Below are 12,404 nucleotides of genomic sequence, written 5' to 3' on the forward strand. Positions count from 1 at the left end.
GCAAGGCAATTTTGAATACAAAAAGATAGCAGGATAAATCAAGAAATTCAGAAACCCAGTGACAGATTTGGTTGGCTGGCAAATTTTACAATGTGTAATGTTACTTTAGTGCCTTTGTTACATGGTAGAGAGAGGAAAAACTCCTGGAAAAAGTTAGGGCCTGAAATCAATATGAATGTTGACAAAGACTCTTATATAGGACTTCACTCCTCCTTGAAGATGTGTACGGAGGGGAATTCTCTCAAAGAACATCTAAGTCAGCCACAGGGCTTGTAATAACGGAAAGCAACAGCTTATGAATGGAGTAATTTTTGTTTTCCTACAGTTCTTTAAGGTATCCAAACCCTTTTTAAAAAAAGATTTTATTTATTTGACAGAAATAAAGAGTGAGAGAGGGAGAGGGAGCGCATGGCAGAGAGAGAGGGAGAGGGAGAGGGAGAAGCAGGTTCCCTACTCAGCAGGGAGCCCAGTGATGGCCTTGATCCCAGGATCCCAGATTATGACCTGAGCCGAAGGCAGATGCTTAACCGACTGAGCCACCCAGGTGCCCTATTCCAAACCCTTTCTAAGGTACATATGGATTTCGCAGAAGATGATGGGGAGACAGCGACTGGTGCCTGACAATAGGAGCCAGTTTCTTCTGGTAGGTGGGGTAGTAGGACATGCAGCTGGAATCTAGGTTGCTCTGTTAATTTTGTTTTTCTCATGGCAGCATCCTGTGCAGGTAGTTGAAGGTGGTTGGAACATGAAAAAGGCCAGAAACACAGTAGAGTTAAAGAGGTCCCCATTAGCATTTCTCCCAACCTCAGGAGTCTGTTGGGGTTTACAAGCCTTAAAACTGACCTATTCCCTTACCTCTGTCCCTAGGACTGTGCTAGATTGTCTCCATATATTTTATCAAGAACATCATATCCTCATGAGGTATAGTATGAAAGAGAGAAAGAGAGATAGAGAGAGAGAGAGAGAGAGAGAGAGAGAGAGAGAGAGAGAGAGAGAGAATTTAAATTGTGCAGGTTGGCTACTGGCCTCCATTCTAGTTAGGGAAGGCAAGCTGTCAGCGGGCATGTGTCAGGGGCTATAAATTCATCTATACTTGCTCCTTCTCAGGTCCCCTGTGCTTTCCATAGTGTGAGCATCTTGCCATGGTGTGTATTTTAGAGTTTAAAGAAATTATTTTTCCATAAATGCAAGAATGGTGCTCAACCAGGAAGCAACAATTGCTTCCCATGCTGGTGGGAAGAAATGTTTGATGTGTTGGATATAGAGACACGGTGGTGCTTTCCTAAAGGGATTCTCGAGGGCAATTGGCTCTACATAACTTTTTGCCCTGACACTGACTTTATCCACAACTCCTGTGTAAATGCAGTCTTGTTGAAAGACGAGAGAGAGAATGAGTGAAGGTGAAGAGAAAGATGATAGAAGCAGCAAGTATGGCATCGAGGACTCTTTCACCAACACTTCAGGACACTGTGTCCTTGCCCATGAGTGGTCCCAAGTTCCAACTGTTCAAGTAGCATCTTTCTCTCTGGCTTTAGCAAGTCTTAGTGCATTCACATGAGGAAGGCAAGGAAAAGACAGCCCCACCCTCATTAAAAACAAAAAAACCCCCACGAAAGTCAAGGTACTGACTGGCCTCAGTCAGTGAGAAAGCATTAGACATTGAACTGTGGATTCAGTTTGTCTTCTTACATGTATAATTTAAGCACAAAATAGAGCACTACATGCTTTCTCAACAGCGAGAGAGCAAACATAACAGAAAAAGATTTTTATAGTCCCATTGGAGGAAGCCCTACAATAGATTGAAAAGATAAAGTGTGAAATGGTGTGTGAAGAGAATGAGCTAAGTTAACGGAGGAGTCAGTCTGAAAAGCTGTAGCTGACAGGATTCGGGATGGAGGATGCTGATGCCTTCTGGAAAGCGTGGTCGTGAATAGTCTGTTGATACTCCTTGATACATGCTGAGCTCTCTAACAGGCTGTAGGTGATTCTGTACTGCTTATTTGACTACATTAGTTGACCTAAGTCAAGTGTCAGAGATTATGAGAACAGAGCTAGGAAATCTGCTGAGAATACTCTTCATGGAGGAATTGCGTTTTCTTCCACGTGTGAACAAAGAGAAATGGTTTCTACTCTGTCTATGGTACTATGCATGATTTATAAAAGCATCACTAGGGACAGGTTGTATTGCATGGGGTTTAAGAATTCAATGAGAAAGAATGTAAGGAAGACAATCATCTCAAATCTATTGTTCTCATGCTTTCTATTGTTTTAGGACATGTGACTACACTGGGAATGAGCTCACATTACTTTTTGGCTTCATACCTGCTGTGTTTCAAGAAGTCACCCGAATTATACTGAAAGCACTTGTAAGACTCTCCTATACCTGAAGGGCAGAGAGCCGAGTAAGGAGAACAGGAGGCCTCAGGGATCATGCTAGGAGGGTTTCTGCGTGATTCCCAATGCAAAGGTGAGCATGAGCCCACTTTAGAAGGGAAGAATATCTGCCATACTGTCCACTGCTGAAAACATTTAAAAGACAACAAAACAAAGCATGAAGGTAAGTGGCTTGTGATAGCAAAGATGCAGCATGATAATTACAGGTTGTAACTAGGCCTAGTCGCACCCGGGGCATGATGAGAGAATTTTCTAGAACTGTCTTGTTGGTTCTGAACAATGCTGGGCTTTTAGTAAATATATTACATTGTCTCTTTAAAAGTTATTGTTCTAATAATGCAAATGCATTCATATGATCTGGGTAATTAATCTTAATTGTGTAATTAGAACAAATGAGCAGAATTAGATTGCACTAACCATATGTAACAACATTATTAGGTACATAAATCTTTTCTCCAGTTTTATATGGAACCCATCCTCCTGCCCCTCAGAGTAGCCCACAATGAGCTGTCCCACAAGACCATGAACTGTCATCTTGTGTTGTTCAGGATGGCACCTATCATTTCAGTCCCCCTTACTCCCCCCGCCTACAAGGAATTATACATGGCACTAGAGATTACATGAGGTATGCTAGTGAGGACCCATGCCTAAGTAACAGATTCAGAAAGTCGATTCTATGACAGTAATAATAGCTGCTATTTATTAAGCAATACATTACACCAGGTATTATATTAAAGCAATCATTTAGTATATAATTTCATCCAAAATTGGATAACTCTAAGAGGTAGATGTTATTCTTATACTTACTTGACAGAGGAGGAGGCTGAGCAGATAGCAACCCAGCTACAGGTTATTCTAAAGCTCAGCTCTTAATTATGCTACTTTGATAAAACTGACTATTTTAATTCTAAATATTGCCAGTTAAAGAAAGCCTCCACTCCCTGCCTTTATATCTTTCTTTGTAGACAACTGGATTTTATATAAACATTTCAGTCTGTAACCAGTAGCTGAGCCAGGTATGGACCATTGAGCTGGGGTAGGAAAATTTTCAAAGTGAAATTGTTTCCATCTAGCTGTATTGCTCCTACATGGACACAGACATGGAGTTATAGAAGGGCCCAGCACACGAGGGTTAGTGTGTCTGCAATGTAGGGGATTTGGGGTTGGAGAGGAGGACTGGTGGAACAGGTGGGGGTCAGAACACAGGGGCATTGTTGGTCTCGCCAATGCTCAAGGAATGAAATCTGTAGGAGGTGGGAGTCTATGGATGTGCTAGTGAGGTTAAAGCTTAAGCAACATTACTACTACAGAGATTTGTCCTTTAGAAAGAAAAAGCTAGCACTAGTGTGGAGAATGAACTTCTTGGGGGAGCAAGTACAGACAAGGACTTACTCTCATAGTCCACTTGAAAAAAGATGAGGCCCTGGAGAAGGAAAGAAGTGGCCAGATTCTCCAGACATTTCCAGCTTAAGATCAACTGGATTTGGATAATCAATAAAAACAGGTTGGGAAATTTGAGGACAAAATTAAGCAAGATTACAGGAAGGAGGTGGTTTTTCTTGTTGTTGTTGTTTGGTGTTTTTTTTGGAGAGAGGGAGAGAGAGAGAGAGAGAGAGCGAGAGAGCGAGAGCCTGAGAGTGAGAGCCTGTGAATGAGCAGTGGGGCAGGGCTGAGGTAGAGAGAGGGAGAGAATCTCAAGCAGACTCTGTGCTCAGTGCGGAGCCCCAAGTGGGGCTCGACCTCATGACCCTGAGATCATGAACTGAGCCGAAATTAAGAGTCGGATGCTTAATCAACTGAGCCCCCCAGAAGCCCCAAGAGATTCTTTGCTTTCCCTAGGAAAGGTTAAATAAATTAACTGTTGGATATGTTGAAGTTGAAAGAACCATGGGATAGTTAGCTGGAGGTGTTCAGACAGCAGATGGAGCCTCAGGTTGAGTAGGGCTAGAGACCTAGATATTCATTTACTACAGGTATTTACTGAGTGCCTATTAAGCTCCAGGCCTATTTTAGAGACTTGGGATAGAGCAGAGTAGAACCATCAACATGTACGTGGCTAGTAGAGCTGGGGTGTGGCTGAAGTCCTCAGCAGTGCAACAGCAGGAAGAAAGGATATCTGAGGCCAGAACCCTGAGGAATCTGCACCCAAAATGTGGGTGGGGAAGGGGGAGGAGAGAGGTAAAGGGACTGAGTCGGAGTGGTGAGAGGGGCAGGAGTACACAGCATTATAGGGAATGGAACAGGGTCCAGCTTTTTAATTTAAAACATTTTTAAAAAAATTTATTTATTCATGAGAGACACAGAGAGAGGCAGAGACATAGGCAGAGGGAGAAGCAGGCTCCCTGGGGGGAGGCTGATGTGGGACTCGATTCCAGGGCCTGAGGATCATAACCTGAGCCAAAGGCAGACGCTCAGCCACTGAGCCACCCAGGGGCCCCTAATTAAAAATTTTTTTAATGTGGTTAAAAAAACCTAAATAACCTAAACTCCACTATCCTAACCATTAAGTATATGGTTCAATTTTATTCACACTCCCCATTTCTCCCTCCCCACAGCTTGTGGAAGCCAACACTCTGACTTCTATGGGTTTGGCGACTTTAGATACATCACATAAGTGGGATTGTGCAGTATTTATCTTTTTGTGATTGGCTTATTTTCTTAGTGTAAAGTTCTCAAGGTGCATTCATGCTGTAGCATGCGACAGGATTCCGTTCTTTCTTAAGGCAGAATAATTTTCCATAGCGTATGCCATGTTCTGTTTATCCATTCATCCATCAGTGGCCACCTGGGTTGCTTGCACCTCTTAGCTATTGTGAATAATACTGTCCTGACATAGGTGTGCACATACCTCTCTAAGACTCTGCTTTCAATTCTATTGGATATACACCTAGAAGTTGGGGTACTGCATCCTATGATAGTTCTGTTTTTAATTTCCTGAGGAAACACATACTGTTTTATACAGTCCTTTTTTTTTCTTGTTTGTTTTTTCCACAAACTGTTTATTTTCCATCAACCTTATTTCCATTTTGTTTGCCTTTGTGGAAGAGCAGCTTAGGATGACTCAGTGGTTGCTCCTATCCATTCAGTGGCCTGAGGAGTGGGAGGCCTGGGCCAGTCTTCAGTGGCAGGCTGGATGCTCTAGTCTTGGGTAGGGAACTGTTGAAAGGCACAGAAGGCACCTGCCCACCTTCAGACCAACCAGTCTGTGACTTCAGGTTGAGCAGCAGTGAACTCAGGAGCTGGAGCAGCCACTCACCCTGAAATTCCTCCTTGGTCACAGCCTGTTCAGCAGCGGCCTGCTCTTCCTTTTCAGTGTCTTCAGGATCTCTGTAAGAGTAGACCTCAGGCATGACCTTCCATGGGTGCTCATGGGAAATGGTGCCGCACACTTGCAGAACCTCCCGGGCCAGCACTCACCACATCAGACCCACTGAGTGAGCTCCCTTATTTGTGGCAAGGGATGGCAATGCCACATAGCACAGAGGAGAGTCTGTGTTACACAGAGTGATGGTAGGAAGGTCAGCATAAAACGCAGGCTGGTGGTCAGCGCTGGGATCAGTAACCACCAGAAGTCTCAGCACCTGGAAGGCTGCCTGGATCTTGTTAGTGAAGGTTCTAGGAGTGAAGTGGCCAGCCCCGGGAATGGTTCCAGTAGCAGCAGCAAACTTCATGCAGCTCGCCGGCCATATTCCTGGATGATATGACATGACGTCAACTGGGTTTTCAGTGGCAACAATGACATAAGCTGCCAGCATAAGCTTCTCTCAGGTTCTCCTGAGATTCGTGATGTAGATCCCATCGCCTTTCCCTCCGTAGATGTACTATTCCATTTGGAAATCAAGGTTGGTCCCAGCTAAGTGGGTTCCCTGTTGCAAGGAATTTGAGGACATGCTCATCCTTCATATGCAGGACACCAAGGTCTCCAGATATTGTCAAAGTTTCCCTTTCAGTTACAACAGGAATGCAAACAGTGCCAGATGGACCCTTCCCTGGGTAGCACAGAAAGGCAGTCCACTTGGTTTTTGATATCATTGTCTTAATTCTGACTACAAAAGATAGAAATGACAGCTATTTGGCATAATATTTGGCATAAAAGCTGTCTGTGTGTTGAGTGGAAATGTGCATCATCCTCTTTAATCCTCAAAACAACATTCTGAAGCGGTATTATTGGCACAGTTTGCAGATGAAGTATAAAATTGTTAAATAGGCCAAGGAACTAGTTAGGGCCTGGGACTTAAATTAAGGTCTCTCCTGATTTTCAGATGCAGCCATTTTCATGTTTTATTTCTTTTTTTAAAAAAAGATTTTATTCATTTATTCATGAGAGACACACACACACAGAGAGGCAGAGACACAGGCAGAGGGAGAAGAAGGCTCCCTGCAGGGAGCCCAACGTGGGACTCGATCCCAGGACCCCAGGATCAGGCCCTGGGCTGAAGGCAGCGCTAAACCGCTGAGCCACCCGGGCTGCCCTCACGTTTTATTTCTGGTGCCAAGTGCCTGTTTTCCCAAATTCCCTAGGGATTTATGAAATGTTTTTCACCATTTGGAGAGTATTTCATGAATTACAAGGTAACATTTAAAAGAACTGGGAGTCAGGAGTCATATTGCCACTCATAATTCTAGCCCCAAAGTCTTAAGTAATCATCTCTCTCCACGCAGCACGTGGAAGCGGGTCGTTCCTACAAACTGCCAGCGACACCCAGGCTGGCACCACAACAAGCCTCTCTTCTTCGGCGCGGTGTCTGCATTGTAACCGGTTGCTGTCATTGTTCAAAATTAATGAATAGTTTGCAAACTAGCATCACTTCTGTGAAAGTTGATGGACATATTAATTATACCTTATTTAGATTTCACAGTTGCGTGACCCAGATTCTTCTCTTCTGCCAAATTTCCAAAGAGGCAGTGGCATTTTAAAAACTTCAGTTAAACATAGTTAGTGTATTAAAATGCAAACAATGGAGGAATTGGCCATGCAGAAATGGGAAGATGATGAGCTTAGTTTATCTGACTTCAGGACTAGAGTCAGATAGTCCATTTTCAGGGTTTTTGGTTAATTCAATAGAGCACATATTTCCCTTCTGGGGTTTTATTAAAATCTTTTGTAGGCACTGCATCTACTCCGTGTCTCCTTTCTATTATACAAGGATCAAGGCATTTACTGGAAGACTGATCCCAGCTGCTGATTAACAACATCCTCAGTGCATTAGATCTCTTGTTTTGGGTGTTTATAATCTACATTGATAGAAGATTGGGATGCACACAGGGGTTTGAATCTTGGCTTCACAATTTCATATTGAGCTACTGCCAATAGGACAGGCATTATGTAGATGCTGAGGATATGGTAATACTTATGATACAGCCCCTGCCTATGGGAGCTCAAAGGGGGCCCTGCTGGGGGCAAACAAGTAAGCAGGTAATTCAGTACCCTAGGACAGGGATATGATTGCGGGGAGAGAGGGATGACAGGAAATATGCAGGAGAGATCCCTATCCTAGTAGTTTAGTGGAGGATTAGGTCAGGGAAAGCTGCCTGGGGGAAATGTTGTCTAACTGTTTCAGTGTTTCTCAGGCATCAGTATGCACCAGACCCAGGTGACTGAATCAGAAGACTGTCAAAATAGACATTTCTGGGCCCCACCTCTAGAATTTCTGATTCTGTACATCTGGGGCCTGAGAATGTGAATTTCTAACAAGTTTCCAGTTGATGCTGACGCTGCCTGCTTTGGGACCACATTTCAAGAATCACTTGTCTAAGCCAAGATCTGAAGGAGGGTGAGAATGGAAAATGTGTGTGTGTGTGTGTATGTGTGTGTGTGGTCCATACTTGTGCTCACCCATGGGAGGTGGAGTGCTGGGTAGAAGGATATTCCAAAGGGAAAAGAATGTACAAAGGCTTGAAGATAAAAGAGAACATGGCACACCTGGGGACATCAGTATTGTAGAGTTGAGAGTATAAGAAGTTGTGAGGGGTGAAGCGATGGCATCAGGAGTGACAAATTGCAAAGGACCCACAAAGGACTCCATGCTAAGGAGCTGAGTCATGGCAGTGGGAAGCTGCCAAGTGGTTCGGTCAGGAGAGTAATGTGATGGGATATGCATTATAGAAAGGTCTCTCTCGCTTCACTGTGGATAACAGGACAGAAAGGGCAACATAGGAGCAGGGAGACGAGTTAGGAGGGCCTTGCAGTGACTCAGGAGAAAGATGATGGTGGCTGTGTGGAGACTGCTCTTTGCCAAGGAGAGGGCTGTGGTGGATTGAAGTCATCCACAAAGTCCTAGATCCCTCTTCCCATTGAGAGATGAGGTCTGTATCTCCTCCCTTTGAATCTAGGTAGGCTTATGATTGGTTGGCCAACAGAATAAGGTAAAAATAATGCTGCATCAGATTCCAGGCCCAGTTTTGAGAAATTGGCAGCTTTCTCCAAGATACCTCCATCTTGGAGCACTTGTCATGGCTCCCTGGTCTGCCTCATGAGATGACCGACAGCCTTGCTGGGGAGCCTCTGTGGAGAGGTCTAAGACCCCCTGGAGAGGGAGGGTGCCAGCTTTCTGCTTCTCCCTACCAAGTGCTGGGTATGTGAGTGAAGACCTCATGGACCTTTCAGCTCAGCCCAGCTGCTGGCTGAACGTCACCAAGTGACCCCTGGCAATGCCATGTAGAGCAGAAGAATTGCCTTGCAGAGCCCTGCCTGAATTTCTGACTCACAATATTATGAATGTAATAGAATGGTTGTTGCTTTATGCTGCCAAGTTCTGGGGTAGTTTGTTCTGCAATAATAGATCACCAGAACAGTTTTAGTAATTGACACACACAGAGCACCAATATCTAAGGGGTGGGTGGGGGGAAAAGAGACCCTCAAAGCAGAATAAATTTCAAGGAAAGAGAAAAACAAGAAGAATCTGGTGTTGTGGAAGCCAAAAGAAGACAGGGCTCTAGGCAGGAAGGAGTGGTTAGCAGAGACAAATGCTACAGAGGAGCAGAAAAGGATAAAGACCAAACAGTGTTCCTTATATTTAGTGGCACAGAGGTCACTGGTGACATTGGGTGACATTGGTGAAAATCTAATAAGCCAGAAGACAGCTTATAGTGAGGAGACAGAAGGTGAAAGTAACTCTGTCAAGAAGCTTCAAGGAGAGGGGGTAGCTCTGGGGGCTTGTAGGGTTGAGAAAATGTTTTTATTTTTAAGTTATCAGACTTGAGAGCACATCTAATACTGATGGGAAGAATGCCAGGAGAGGGTGAAGAGAGGTCCTGGGGCAAATGATACTGTGAGGTTCTGCAGAACACAGAGAGCTGGGTTCCAAATACAGGCAGAGGGATTTGCTTAGGGTGGAAGGAGGGACCCTTCTTCCACTGTGACAGGAGAGAATAGGAAAATGAGGGTGCAGAGGAAGAGAAACGTGAAGATGCGTAGCAGCTGTAAGGTGACGCTTATCTGATGGCACCTCTTTCTCCTCTGAGGAGATGGGAAAATAGCTGTAGAAGGCTCACGTGTGGGGAGCAGAAGAGGGAAGGCCAGGTTTCTGAGGACATGTGTAGCATTCCAACTGGATCTTGAAGAATAATTGTAGTTCACACATATTTGGCCAGGAATTATGGCAAGTAATGTACACGAAATCATTCCATTGAATTGACCTCTCCTGATGTCCCTCCATGGTGGGCTCAGTCATCACTGTCTCCATTTTATTTTTTAAAAAGATTTATGAGAGAGAGAGAGAGAGAGAGAGAGAGAGAGAGAGAGAGAGAGAGAACACACATACCTGCAGGGGTTGGGGAGAGGGAGAGAGGGAATCTCAAGCAGATTCTCTACTGAGTGTGGAACCTGATGTGGGGCTCAATCCTATGGCCCTGATTCATGACCCTGAGATCACGACCTGAGCCAAAACCAAGAGTGGACACTCCACCGACTGAGCCCCCCAGGTGCCCCTCACCACCCTCATGCTAGAGAAGAGGACACTGAAACACAAAGTAGCTCAGCACTGGCTGAATGTGACAGACCACATGTTGGAGCCTGGATTGTAACTGAGGCAGGCTGGTGCCAGAGCCAGGGCACCCAACCACTGCCCTGTTGGTGCTTCAGCCCGGAAGCTCCGGGAAGACGGTGGGAGGGGAAGGAGGCCTTGAGGTCAGCGGGAGTGTGTGTTGGCCATAGCTGGAGGAGGTGTGTGTGGGAAATCAGTGGATGTTATAGGTTCAGGGAGCTCCTGTAGGGTACACATAATGGCTGGAAAGCTGGAGAAACAGAGTGAGGGAATCAGGATAAGTATTCCTTCTAGGTGAGTATGAAGAGCTTGGGTACTTCTTGGGTCAATTTGTGGAGTGGTGATGTCTGTGGTTGGCATGTCCCTGCCTCCCCTCCCCCTACACCAGACCTCATGCCCCTTAGTGATAGTCAACCGATGCTGGCTAGGTAAAGCAAATGCTCATCAAGGTACAAGGGCCTGAGGTGGTGTGGTTGCCACCCACACACGGGGTTGTGGGAGAATCAGCTGATTCACAGTAGAGTTGGGCTTTAGATGAGTGGAGGTGGGGGCCACTGAGAGCCCCTAACAATGACAAATCTGAGCCCCCCACCCTTGCTCAATCTTGTGGTTCCAATGGCATGGGAAGGACATTCTGAGAGCTAAGTGGTGCTCAGGGTCTGTCAATTGTGGCACCTGCGGCTCCACCACCCTGAGAGGACCTGGGTCCTTCTCTTTCCTCTGAAGCAGGGCTGTGGCCCCAGGAAGCTGAGCCCAGGTCCTCATGGAAGGAGCTTGTGGGAGCACTGTTTGGAGAAGGAGAACAGATTAAATACACCCCCGAGTCTCTCCTCGACATCAAACCTGCACCGCCCAACAAGCAGCTGGTGACATTAGGCTGCCACAGTGCCTTGGTTCAATCACAAGGGGTCCCTGTCTTCCCCTTTCCTTTCACGTGGGGGAATTTCTTAAAAGAACACGATTTCTGCTGTGTCTCCACTCCACCTCTGCCTCCTGCTCAGTCACTCAGATAGGGAGGGAGAGAAGACAAGAGGTTTTCTCAGCCAGCAGCAGCCAGAGAGGACCCGGATACGCTCTGCCCAGTTTTCTGTGCTGTAATTAAGTAAGACAAGCAGTTTTCTCTGAAGGGCTGGTGATGAGCCACTGGGGATTTCTGGGAAGGTTGCCTTTGGGGATTTGGATCAGGCCAAGGGAATAATTAGCTGCAAAGGGAAGTGAGGAGCTGCAGACAGAGCAACGGGGAGAGCATCCTCAGGAAAAGCCTTGTGACTCCTTACTCCCAACAGGCCCTGGGCCCGCGGTGACCGAATCGGGAGGGATGGGGGTGTCCGCCAACGGGCTTCAGGGCTCATTTGAGTACCATTCCCTGCTTACCCCTTGATCCCTGTTTTCTAGGAGCACCGGGGAGGAAGATACCAAGTGCTCAAGCCTGAGTGCTCATCTCCAAACACATCAAAGAACATACAAGGATCCATTAAAAATGATACATGGAACATGGTCCTTTCAAGTCAGAAAATGAAGACGAGAGGCAGCTTCTTTCTCTGCAGGCCGCGCTGTCACCTGCAGGGCTACAGTTGAACTCCCTGCGACAGTGGCCCAGACCACCTGACGCTTGGGACCAGATAGCCCTGTGCCCTCTGGAAGATGCTGGAGCATAACGGTGCTTCCCAGCAGGATGGCCAGGGCTCACTAAGTCTGAGCACGGTTTTACTTCTCAATGGGGCTGCTTGTCACAGTTGAATCAGGAGTGAGGGATATCCAGTCTTGAGCTGTGTTTGTTCCCCTTGTAAAGGCCTGTCACAGCTTCGTACTTCGTGAGATTAGTTACCCCCCAGTCTAGCAGCCCGGCCACCCACGGTGACCCTCACAGTCCCACGTGCTGTAAAGTAGGAGACTAGGCACAAGGGAAATATGCGATGAACAGAACCCCTCACCTAAACGTCAGGATAAATATCTGGGACATTGCAGTGGCATTTTCTTGTCAGTTTAAGAGTGGAGATTCTTCAGGTGTGGTCCTGGGACCAC

The 12,404-nt window shown here is 46.0% G+C and overlaps 1 protein-coding gene and 1 pseudogene across 1 annotated transcript in view; both read right to left on the reverse strand.

Moving 5' to 3' along the window:
• Positions 1 to 12,404, reverse strand: part of LHFPL3 (LHFPL tetraspan subfamily member 3) — a 543,397-nt gene that overhangs the window by 117,462 nt on the left and 413,531 nt on the right. The gene's annotated exons all lie outside the window — the stretch shown is intronic.
• Positions 5,446 to 6,426, reverse strand: LOC129494076 (40S ribosomal protein SA-like; annotated as a pseudogene).

The sequence above is a fragment of the Nyctereutes procyonoides genome, unplaced genomic scaffold (genome assembly GCF_905146905.1).
Source record: "Nyctereutes procyonoides isolate TBG_1078 unplaced genomic scaffold, NYPRO_anot_genome, whole genome shotgun sequence".
NCBI classification, from domain to species: domain Eukaryota; kingdom Metazoa; phylum Chordata; class Mammalia; order Carnivora; family Canidae; genus Nyctereutes; species Nyctereutes procyonoides.